This window comes from Bos javanicus, chromosome 17, assembly GCF_032452875.1.
Source record: "Bos javanicus breed banteng chromosome 17, ARS-OSU_banteng_1.0, whole genome shotgun sequence".
Classification (NCBI taxonomy): Eukaryota; Metazoa; Chordata; class Mammalia; order Artiodactyla; family Bovidae; genus Bos; species Bos javanicus.
The window spans coordinates 66,608,072-66,620,775 of record NC_083884.1 but is presented as its reverse complement, the minus strand read 5'-3'; the positions used below and the strand labels follow the sequence as shown (position 1 = coordinate 66,620,775).

At 48.7% G+C, this 12,704-nt stretch overlaps 1 protein-coding gene across 3 annotated transcripts in view; it reads right to left on the bottom strand.

Moving 5' to 3' along the window:
* The window catches only part of SEZ6L (seizure related 6 homolog like), a 192,261-nt gene that overhangs the window by 29,775 nt on the left and 149,782 nt on the right, over positions 1 to 12,704 (bottom strand). The window lies entirely within an intron of this gene.

The window sequence follows — 12,704 nt, the reverse complement described above, 5'->3', positions numbered from 1 at the left end:
TGGCAAATGCCTCAACATCAGCCAGGTTATCTATTATGTTTTGAGGATGGGACCGCGGGTGGGGTGGAGAAAGACAAAAGATTCATGGAAGATGCTCCAACCTGCCATCACTATTCATACTGGCATGGGATGACACACTTTTAAAGACCCAAACACAGGACAGTCCACTGATGAAGGACAGTTAACAATCCAGGAAGCACTTCAGTAAGGCCCAGAAACCAGGGCTATGGCAGGCGTGCTGGACAAAACTGATCTCTGATTGTAGGGACGCCAGATAATTCAGCTTTGGCTGCATCAATCAAGGCAGCCCTGATTGTGTCCCCTCCTTTCCTTGTGTCCCCTCCCTAATATTTCCAAGCATTTACTAGGTGTTAGGGCTTCCCAGGAGGCACTAGTGTAGGTAAAGAACCTGCCTGCCAGTGCAGGAGATCTAAGAGACATGGTTTTGATCCCTGGAGGACGGCATGACGGACCACTCCAGTATTCTTGCTGGAGAATCCTATGGACAGAGGAGACTGTGGGCTACAGTCCGTGGGGGTCACACAGAGTCAGACACAACTGGAGCAACTTAGCATGCACGCAGCATGTGGCAGGCGCTGTGTGGCGCTCAGAAAACAGGAGGAGCCGCAGCGCAGTGGTCTGTTCAGACTAGAAAGCCAGGGATTGCGGCAGGAGTTATCATCGTAAGTGCAGAGAAGGGAGTCTAACGTAGATGGGGCGCAGCATGGAAGCCTCCCTGGAGGAGGTGGCACTTGCTCAGGACCCGAAAGGAAGAGAAGGGGACCACAAGGCAGGTGTGCAGCAGAGGCAGAGAGGGCAGTGCCCACGGCAGAGGGAGGAAGGGAGAAGGGTCACGGCTCCCAAAGGGGCACACCTGGCGGCCCCTGTGCCCAGCTTTGGGAACAGACGTGGGAATGGAGACTAGGCCACGAAGGATTTAGAGAGCCAAGTTTAGGTCCTCTGGGTGTCACCTTGCAGGGGATGGAAGACATGAAAGGACATTAAACAGGAGCATCCTGACGGACCAACTCACTGCCAGAGGAGAGGCGTTCCAGGAAACGGCCTTCAGTGAAGTTCTGGGAACTGATGCGGGATGATGACGCCTCCCCCCACCAAGCTTCATCCAACGCCCAAGGGCAGTGTTTGCTGCCACTCTGGGAGTGGGGAGGAGATAAGAAAACTGCCCCTGGTGGTGCTTCGAGGAGTAAGAACAAAGCGACACAAACACAAAGCCCGCCGCTGAAGGTCTGCTTCCAGCAGGCAGGGGTGCGCGGCGTCCTCCATCCCTCATGTCTAGTTGCTCCAACGAGTGGCTTTGGGAGATTCCAACTGCCCCCACACCCTCCATCAGCTTCCCCTGCACCACTCCTCAGAATATCCTCTCCTGAAAAAAAGGTCTGCGCTTGCTTTGCACACAGGGCTTTAAGACTAAGTTCCCAGACTCTGCCTATCCCCTGCCAGTTTCCAACTAAATGACAACCTCTAAACCCCTATTACATTTACATTCTGGAGTCACTACCTTCTTCTGCATACAGTAGGTGCCCAGTAGATGCTATGCTATGAAAGAGCCTGCCGGAGAGTCTATTTGGCAACAGAAATAGTAGGGTTAATGTCAGCTTTTGGACTATGGAAGAGCCTCTTAACTCTAAGTACCGTGAAACATCAATGGCTCATGAAAGCGCTGGAGCAGGCCAGTATGAAACGCAGCAGAGTGGAGACGTTTGTTCCATAAGCCGACTTCACAGCCAATTCGCTGCAACAGTGGTTTGCAGACATGCATGACTTCACTTTATTCTATCATTCATTTCAATGATCTCAGTGCAGCAGAAGCATCTTCTAGGGTGCAAACACCTTTCATTTGAAAACCCAAGAGCAACTGTCTGTTCTTTCTAAAATAGGAAGGAACAGTGCTCTGAGAAGAGCACACAGCCTTGGGAATCAGAAAGGTCTGGTTTGATTCCTGTTTCGACACTTTGATGGAGGGCGTGTGGTTTTTCTGAAGTTCCTTGCCTATGAATTGGGCTTACCATTTCCAGTCTATGTCATGGGATTTCAGAGTGATGTAAGGGATGCAGGAGATCTGGGATCAGATTCTAGGTTCACTGATAGCACCTGGGCAGAATGTTATGTCATGTTGTAATGTTATTATGGGCATCATCACCATCCCCATCATCACCACCACCATCATCATCACCAACACCACCACAACCATTATCATCACCATCAACACCATCATGACCACAACCATCATCAACACCATCATCAACATCACCACAAACATCAACACCACCACTACCATCACCACCACCACAAAAATCATCATCATTATCATCACGACCATTATAATCATCACCACCACCACCATCATCATCATCATCAACACCACCACCACCATTATCATCACTACCACCACCACCATCACCACCATCCCGATCATCATCACCAACACCAACACCATCACTACCACCATCATTATCATCACCACCATTATGACCAACATCAACACCACCACCATCATGACCATCATCACCACCACCACCACCATCACCATCAGTACCATCACCACCACCACCACCATCATTATCATAACCACCATCATCACCATCATCAACACCGCTGCCATCATCAACACCACCACCATCACAATCCCCACTTTGATGCTTACCAAGAAAACAGTAATGATAAAAATCAGCCTGGAGCTGCTGCCTTCCTGGAGGCAGAACAAAGGAAGAAAGGGGAGGTACTGGGAGTGAGCCGCCCATCACTGGCAAGAACAGAGATGTTTCCCAGGTCTGGATGTGAACCCTGATGGAGGCAGCCCCTGTGCATCTCCTTAAAAATGGTCCCACCCTGAAAGGGCAATAGAATCCAGCAGAGGGCAAGGTCCAGACCATCCAGGCTGCTGCTGTTCAGTCATTTCAGTCGTGTCCGACTCTGTGTGACCCCATAGACGGCAGCCTACCAGGCTCCCCTGTCCCTGGGATTCTCCAGGCAAGAACACTGGAGTGGGTTGCCATTTCCTTCTCCAATGCATGAAAGTGAAAAGTGAAAGGGAAGTCGCTCAGTCATGTCTGACTCTTAGCGACCCCATGGACTGCAGCCCACCAGGCTCCTCCATCCATGGGATTTTCCAGGCAAGAGTACTGGAGTGGGGTGCCATTGCCTTCTCTGCCAATATCAAATACGCTCTGTAAGAGCAAGGAAAAAAGATTAGCACTCTATACCTTCCATAGTGTAACAGGGTGGTGACATTTGGCTGTCCTGTGAGAAAGAAATAGCCCAGAGCCCCTTTCCCTTTGCAGAATTCCCAGCCCAAGAAGACCTGTAGAGGGAGGGGTGAGCTTTTACAACAAATAATCTTTAGAGCTATATGATTATTAGACTCAACTACACTTGTTGTGACCAGAAGACCCATGAAAACAAAGCTTTCAGCCAGAGAAGCAAAACAATGGAGAAGGTGCATGAAGGATAGTGGGAGAAAGAATAAAGGTACTTTCTCCTGTATCCTTCTTGTTCAGTCGCTCAGTTGTGTCTGACTCTTTGCGACCCTGTGGACTGCAGCACACCAGGCTTCCCTGTCCTTCTGGATCCATCTTTTTGAGAGGCTGGTTCCAATGATATACACAAATGCTGGTAATTGATTTTCCCTCCTGATCCAAAGATGAGCCTGTGTTTTTGCTTGCCTATTCAGCTGTGTTTGATACACTGAGTTCATCCAGGGTCCCTGCCGCTGGGCCACCCCCCAGCAATCGAGAGGAAAACGCAGAGACTTAACAGCGGGCAGATTGGCCACAGGGCAGAGCAGGGCTTTCAGCAGGGGATAGAAGAGAGATGTCAGCTAGATACAATCTGAGGAGGCGCCGAGAAATCAGGATGTCAGTTTGACTCCAGTGCCAACGGGAGATGGAGAGGTGCTGGCAGGCAGGCGGGTTTGATCTGACTGGAATTGGGTGTAGCAGGTCCCCCGCAGGGAGGATTCCACAGGAAGACAGAGCTCCCCACGGCCAGCCCCCGCCTGTGCCAGCCCCCCTTAGCTGTCAGAGGGAAAGGCTTTCCTTGGGCGCAGGGGTCTTGAGCTCTTGCCGGAAGATCGCGGCCTCTGCGTCTCCTTCGACACAACAAGCCATCTCTTTCTCCTTAGTCTCTGCCATTGGCTTTTCTCCATCTTTCAGCTGGATTGTGGGGTGATCTGAAGGCTTACTGACTCCGTCCTACCCTGGCTCCCACCCCTCTCCCAGCAGCAGTCAGGTAAATCCTTCCCAAACACAAACCTGGACGCCTTCCCTCAACAGTTCAGTAGAGGAGCAGACGAGGTCTATTCACCCAATGGAATCTTATTCAACCATGAAAAGTGTCTGGGGACAAGACCTCACTTAGCATTTAAGTGACGCTACCGGCTCAGTATTACCCATTCAAACAGCAACCCCACAAACTAAGACATATTACCATTTCCTCACAGAGAAGGAAACTGAAGGTCAGCCAGGAGAAGCCATCTGCCCAAGGTCACATATGTGGTCACATATGATCCACACCTTGGATCAAACCTATGTCTGTCAGAGCAAAAGCCCAAGATAGGAACCACTGTTTCATACAACATCCCATGAAATTCCCACACAGATGTGCCCCCAAAGTGTACCCAGACAAGGACCTATTGTATAGCATGGGGAACTATATTCAATATTTTGCAATAATCTATAAGGGAAAATAATCTGAAAAAAACACTTATAACTGAATCAACTTGCTGTATGCCCGAAACACATACAACACTGTAAATCAACAACACTTCAATAAAAACAAGAAAGAAAAAATATGCTCAGGTTCAGTCTTATCTCAGAAAATGCAAATTAAAAATTACAAATAAAACTTGCAGAATGAGGAAACCTTGTTTCACTGTTCCCTGCATCCCAATATGCCTTTGGTTCACATGCTGTCATGACTAGAGTTCATTTGAATATTTCTTCTTTCTACAGACTCCCCATGTAAAAAATATTTTGTCTCCCAAACATTTTACACTTCTTGGTCACAAATTTGTTTCATCTTGTTGCTGATGGCATATAACAGAGTATGTGATAAAGTCAGTGTTAAACTGACTACTGGGTCTGGGTGGTTTTATTTCAGTAGAATGAGATTTGTTACAATTTTGCAAATATTTTAAGAGTCTGGAAAAGATGCTTAAGAAACGGATATAGCGTTTGCCTCGATGGAGGGGGCTGTTTGCTGGGGAAGGGTGGGAAACTTTCACAGTAGACCCTTCTGTACCTTTGGGGTTTGAATCATGTGGGTATTTTATCTCTTCACAAAGGATAAAACCAGCCCGAGGGACCCTCATCATAGCTTCCACAAGGGTCTAGAAAGCCAAAGAGGTGAAGATAGAATGTAAATTTGAATCTGACATATATTAGCAAGTGTACTTCCTCTTGACCAGCAGAGGGCAGTGTGCACTTAAGCAAGACACAGGCATCTCTTTCCCCTGCAGGGCAACCCCATCTCCCCATCCTTACTCCAACAAACCAGGACCCTGCAAGTGGGGAGAAGGTGGTAGGGGAGCTTTGTAACCGCTGAGCTGTAGTTAATATTCCACAGAAGGCGCAGAAAGAAATGACGAGCAAGCCACCTTGCTTCTCTTACTCCTTTCCTAACAAACATCTGACCTTTGCTTAGCAATCTCGCCTTTAAAAGCCTCTCCTGAGTAGTATTCACAAGACGATTTGTGGTAGACAAACATCTTTGGAAATGTCTAATGGTTATGTATTTATTTAAATGTGAATTAGAAAAATATATAAATATATGGTTTGCACATCAAACTTCTCATTTCATGGACATTATCTTGCTTAGAGGAAGTCAAGTGAAAAAGGCAAGCCAATTTAAGGAGGGAAATAAAAAGCAGCTGGTAATAGAATTGGGCTGTGGAAATAGCAAAAATTAGCCCACAGAATTCCACTCCGTTTTTCAGCCTTTCAGGACTTCCATGGGGTCCACAGGGCAGGGGAGGGGCGGGCAGCCCATCTCTGCTGTCTCAAACATCTTTGGACACCAGATCCTTTGCAGCCTCAAGACCTGCCTTAGCCAGGCTGGTCCTCTAATCTGGAATGGCTCTCCTCTCCTCTCTGCCTGACGTCATTTTATAGGTCCCTCTGCGCTTCCTACACCCTCCTGCATCTACGGCCATATGAAGCTAGCCAAGGCTTTCAGAAGGCTTCCTCAGAGCCAGGAGCTGTTCTTAGCACTTCACACGCGCCCTTTCATTTTATCCTCAGATGAAGTCTCCAAGAAGCATCATTCTTACTCATTCCACAGATAAGCAAACTGAGGCACCCAGAGGTGAAGAAACACGCTGAAGCTCACAGCTGGTCATACGGGAGAGCCGTGTAGTTATAAGGTGTGATTCTAGCACTGAACCGTGGGACTCTACCTGCCTATGTCAGCTCTCATACCAGGCTGCGAGCTCCCCGAAGGGACATGCCCAAGCTCAGGGCTTCATAAAGGTGAAATAAATGATGAATGATGGTGAATTTATTTCTGCTTTTTCCAGGTGAGCAAACTGAGGCTCAGAGGGATTCAATGACTTTCTCAAGAAAACACCACCTTGCAATCAAGGCAGGACCTCCACCGGACCACAGAGATGGGTGATTAAATACACCATTGACTTTAAATAAGGGAAAGAGGAGCAGAACCCATAAATGCAGTTGTAAGTGCAATAAAACTTCTATAAAACACGTTTTTTCTGAAGGCCTTAAGAAAAAGACTTGTTTAGAATTCTTTTGTATCCGTTCTCTCTTCATATCCCCTCAGCCACATGGTGAGGAGACCTGAGAAAATGAAGTCCCATTTCACAGAGAAGTAAACTGAGCCCACGAAGGCCCAGATCCCAAGGCCTTGGCTCCTTCACGAAGCCACGCGGCCAATGACAGGCGCTCCCTGGCACCGTGGAATTGCTGAGGGACCCTCTGGCCCAGGGCTAATTTGGTTTCAATTTAATTTGATAGAATAGAAGGTGGGACAAGAAACCATGTCACCTCCGGGGAGGGCAGAGAAAACCAATCTCTCTGGCTCCCTAAAAAGACCCATTAAAACATAAAAAATGAACAGTTTTCTCATTTCCTTCTCTGTCCTTCCCTATGTCTCTGCTTTCTTTCCTTCCTTTCTCTTCCAGATGCTCACCAAGTGCATGTCTGTGTAGGGCTCAGACCCAGCCTTCACTCAGTCCCGGCTACACAAGAGAATCTCTGGGGAGATTTAAAAACTCCCGATGATGTCCAGGCTGCATCCCAGGTCAACGGGACCCTCGGCATCTCGGGGTGCAGGTCCCGGGCATCAGTGTCACTGAAGTTCCCCAGGAGGTTGTGCTGGCAGCCGGGACTGACGGCTGCTGCCCTGGAGGTTTCGATGTGGGTGAGACCCCACCTCTGTTCTGCCTCTCTTCCCTCCTTTTCCTCCACTTTTCTCCTTGTCTTGACCAATTCCCCCCTCGGATCTCCAATCAGAAGGAGAAGAAACATACTCCCCCCTCACTGGATGTGCCTTTCCTCTGGGGCCACCCCACGGGCTGACCTGCCTCATCCCTGGGCTGAGCTGATTCACAACACGGCGGGCAAGGCTTCAGCAGGATCAACAATAAGGCACATCGCCCCCAGCGCTGCAGACCAGTGGCAAGCCCAGCACTTCTCAGCTGCCTTGCTGGGAAAGCAGAGAGAAATCAGTCCGTAGCCGCCATGGCGCTTTTTGCTCCATCTTGAGAGGTAGTGTGAAGAGAATGAACTCTGGGTTCAAATCCTCAGTGTGCTGGTTTCTAGCTAGGCGACCTTGAGAAAGTGACTTAACCTCATTGATCCTCAGTGTCCTCACCTGTAAAATGGGGATAATATTGCTGAAAGCTGTCAACATCATAGTCAATGCCAGGAATTCAATTAACAGAGCATATTTTTTTTTGTCTGTGAAAAAAATATATTCGTAATGAATTATACAGCCTGCTAAGGGGAGAGGGTTGTGGTGTCAGGAGATATCATTGAGAGCCCCCCTCCCCCTGTTGCTTCTTTGCTTTGTGACTATGGACAAGGCACTTGCCCAGCCTGGGCCTCAGTTTTTCTAGATGAAAATCTCAGAACGCACCAATTGTAAAAAAAAAAAGAAAAGAAAAGCAAGAAAGTGTGGCCACAGTTTCCTTCTGCTTCACGCTTTCCTTCTTCCCAAGAGGTCGGACCCCCATCTTCCCTGCCCTCTCCATCATGAGCAGGTAAGGGATGGGGTTGAGAACTCAGGGATTCGGACACAGGCTGGTGAAGCTTGGGTTTCCCGCACCCAAGGGTGGCCAGAGGCGGCCTCGCGGCCCTTCCCGGACTTTCCTGTGTGCAGACGCCCACATCGCTCCCTCTTTCTGGACAGGAGTTTCTCCACATTTACACAGTTAGTGGGTGGGACGGAGGCCTTCTTCATTTTAGGACCTCTGAGTCAGGGTAAAAGAGCTGAACTTGAGAGAGTATAATTAAAGCATAAATTAGAGTTTAATTAAGGGTGGGTTGGGACTTGTGGTGTGTGTGTAGTGCGTGTGGTGTGTTGTCTGTGTGTCTTGTGTGTGTAGTGTGTATGGGGTATGTGTGTAGTGCGTGTGTTGTGTTGTGTGTGTAGTGTGTATGGTGTCTGTGTAGTGTGTGTGGTGTGTTATCTGTGTGTGGTGTGTGTGTAGTGTGTATGGGGTATGTGTATAGTGTGTGTGGTGTGTTGTGTGTGTGTGTTGTGTGTGTAGTGTGTATGGGGTATATGTGTAGTGTGTGTGGTGTGTTGTGTGTATAGTGTCTGTGTAGTGTGTGTGGTGTGTTATTTGTGTGTGTTGTGTGTGTAGTGTGTATAGGGTATGTGTATAGTGTGTGTGTGTTGTGTTGTGTGTGTAGTGTGTATGGTGTCTGTGTAGTGTGTGTGGTGTGTTATCTGTGTGTGGTGTGTGTGTAGTGTGTATGGGGTTTGTGTATAGTGTGTGTGTGTTGTGTGTGTAGTGTGTACGGGGTATGTGTATAGTGTGTGTGGTGTGTTGTGTGTGTAGTGTGTGTGGTGTGTTATGTGTGTGTGTTGTATGTGTAGTGTGTATGGGGTATGTGTGTAGTGTGTGTGGTGTGTAGTGTGTGTGTGTTGTGTGTGTGGTGTGTTGTGTGTGTAGTGTGTATGGGGTATGTGTGTGTTGTGTGTGTAGTATGTGTGGTATGTTGTGTGTGTAGTGTGTGTGGTGTGTTATCTGTGTGTGTTGTGTGTGTAGTGTGTATGGGGTATGTGTGTGTAGTGTGTATGGGGTATGTGTGTGTTGTGTGTGTAGTATGTGTGGTATGTTGTGTGTGTAGTGTGTGGTGTGTTATCTGTGTGTGTTGTGTGTGTAGTGTGTATGGGGTATGTGTGTAGTGTGTGTGGTGTGTAGTGTGTGTGTGTGGTGTGTTGTGTGTGTAGTGTGTATGGGGTATGTGTGTAGTGTGTGTGTGCTGTGTGTGTAGTGTGTATGGGGTATGTGTATAGTGTGTGTGTGCTGTGTGTGTAGTGTGTGTGTGCTGTGTGTGTAGTGTGTGTGGGGTATGTGATCTGTGTGGTGCGCATGTTGTGATCTGTATGTGGTGTGTGACGTGTGTGTTATGTACGTATGTGATATGTGGGGTGTAAGATGTGTGTGGGGTGTGCATGTATCTGTGTGGTTGTGCGTGCATGGTATGTGAGTGCACACAAGCGCACACACACACTCCTGTGCAGAGAAACGCAGCCCCGGGCCCCGCATCGCTGGAGGAAGGTGCTCCGGGCTGTCACAGCGGGAGCCGACAGCTGCCGGATCTGTTTGCTGTCACTCTGAGTCCCCATCATGACGCACCCTCTTGAAGCCATCCCCTCGTACAGCCTGGTGTGGCTCATCTCAGCTGCCAAAACACATCCCGTGCAACCCAGGGCAGGCTCCGGGAGGGCAGGAACGGTCCTCCAGGAAAAAACCAACCGTTGGGAACCTCGAGGGCTCCCCCGGGCTTCCCCTGGAGGTGTGATGTAGCTGCACAGGGGCCCCCCAGCCGTCACAGGGCCATGCTTGGAGCCTCTGCCCCCGCCTGGCTGCCAGACCCCACTGTGTGAACTCACGGGTTGTTTAGAGAATTAACTAAGTTGACAGAGGTGATGCACTCCAAAGAGTTTGGCGTGCAGTAACTGTGTTTTCTCCAAGCCTCTGATAAGCTAACGCAATGCCAGGCACGTGGTGGGTCCTCACCGAACACTGGCTGGAGAGTGAGTGCCAGGGTCACTGCACATCAGACAAGCGATGTGGCTCGCGGGACGTCAGATCTAACTACGTCTGAGCGCTGTGGGCTCCTGGGTGTGCACCAGCAAGGCAGGGGCCAGGCCTGAGATGGGGGGTGGAGGGGGGTGGTCCCTCCCACGGCTGCAGATGCCAAGGCTGCGAAGAGCTGACACAGCCGAGGAGTGGAAAAGGGCATGTGCTGGGGAGGACCTGTCCTAGGACTGTGTTTCCGGTTACCACTCACACCAAAAACGGGGGGAAGGGGAGTGATCAATCAGTAGGACGTCTGGGGAGTGCCTTAGGATGAAGCTTCTTCATCCCTCAGTGCCCGAAGTTGGGGGCAACATTTGTGTGTGTGTGTGTATAGTTGTATAATAGAGCTCAATTTGTACACACATCATGGAAGGAGCTCATCATCATCATCATCATCACAGCTGCCAAGTAAACTACTGAGTGTGTGCATGGTGTCAGGCCCTTGCCAAGAGTTCCATCTTCCCAGGAACTCTAAGAGGTGGGGACTCTATTATTATCATCCTCCTTTTAAAGGCAGGGAATTGAAGCTCACAGAAGTAAAGTGATTCATCCGAGGTCACACAGCCAATGAGGCGCAGAGTTAGGACCTGAACTCAAAACTTCCTTTGCTGTTGTCGTTCAGTTGCTAAGTTGTGTCCCACTCTTGTCGATCCCGCAGTCTGCAGCACAACAGGCTTCCCTGTCCTTCACTATCTCCTGGAGCTTGCTCAAACTCATGTCCATTGAGTTGGTGATGCCATTCAACCAACTCATTCTCTGTCGTCCCCTTCTCCTCCTGCCTTCTTCAGTTTTTCTCAGCATCAGGATCTTTTCCAATGAGTCGGCTCTTCGCATCAGGTGGCCAAAATATTGGAGCTTCAGCTTCAGCACCAGTCTTTCCAATGAATATTCAGGGCTGATTCCCTTTAGAACCGACGGGTTTGATCTCCTTGCAGTTCAAGGAACTCTCAAGAGTCTTCTCCAGCACCATAGTTCAAAAGCATCAATTCTTCAGTGCTCAGCCTTTTTTGTGGTCCAGTTCTCACATCCATACATGACTATTGGAAAAACCATAGCTTTGACTATACGGATCTTTGACAGCAAAGTGATGTCTCTGCTTTTTAATATGCTATCTAGGTTTGTCATAGCTTTTCTTCCGAGGAGCAAGTGTATTTTTAAATTTCATGGCTGCAGTCACCATCCTCTATGACAGGCAAAAGAAGGGCTTTTCCTCTTCCTGAAAAAGTCTCAGGATCTTTTGAGAGTGCCTTCCGCATGTCAAGAAGCATCAGGTGGAGACAGAAACATTTTCTGATTCTTTATGCCAGGCACTGAGCCCTGGGTAGAATTCATAGCTGTGGGATCATAGGCAAGTTACTTTACTTCTCTGGGCCTCAGTTTCTTCATCTGTAAAATGGGGACAATGATAGTCATCTCCTAGGGACAGTTGTGCACAGGGATATCATTTGGAGCTTCGGACTGGGACCAGGAGACCTGAGTTCTCACCCCTACTCTTTGTTGGGTTTAGCTTGAGTGCAGAAATTATTTCAAAGCTCTGGAGCTCCCTCTGTGTCCAGACCCTTTGTATAGAGGCTCCCAAACATCTGCCACCAAGAAATGGAGTCCACTTCTCCATCCCTCGAATCTGGTCTGGCCCTTCCTTTGTGATTCGCCATAGGATACCAATGATGTCGTGCCAATTCCTGGTCTAGGCTCACTCAAGAGGCAGTGAATGCCTCTGCTAATGGCTGTGGAATGCTGGCCAGTTGCTACAGGAAGGAGACCAAGCCAGCTGTTGGATGATGAGAGACCCATGGAGTAGAGGTGAGCCATCCCAGGCTACGGCTGCTTAGACTGACAGCCAGCCCACCCCAAATACGTGAGGCCAGCCATGGACCCATGGGGCCACCTACCTGGCCCATAGTTGTCCACAGACACAGCAGAGAGTCAGCTCAGACCAGGAGAACCCCCCTTGCTGACCTGCAGACTCATGAGACAGGACACAAATTTTCTGCCAAAGCCTTTGACTGTGGGGATCACAATAAATTGTGGAAAATTCTTCAAGAGATGAGAATACCAGACCACCTGATCTGCCTCTTGAGAAATTTGTATGCAGGTCAGGAAGCAACAGTTAGAACTGGACATGGAACAACAGACTGGTTCCAAATAGGAAAAGGAGTTCGTCAAGGCTGTATATTGTCATCCTGTTTATTTAACTTATATGCAGAGTACATCATGAGAAACGCTGGACTGGAAGAAACACAAGTTGGAATCAAGATTGCCGGGAGAAATATCAATAACCTCAGACATGCAGATGACACCACCCTTATGGCAGAAAGTGAAGAGGAACTCAAAAACCTCTTGATGAAAGTGAAAGTGGAGAGTGAAAAAGTTGGCTTAAAGCTCAACATTCAGAAAATGAAGATCATGGCATCTG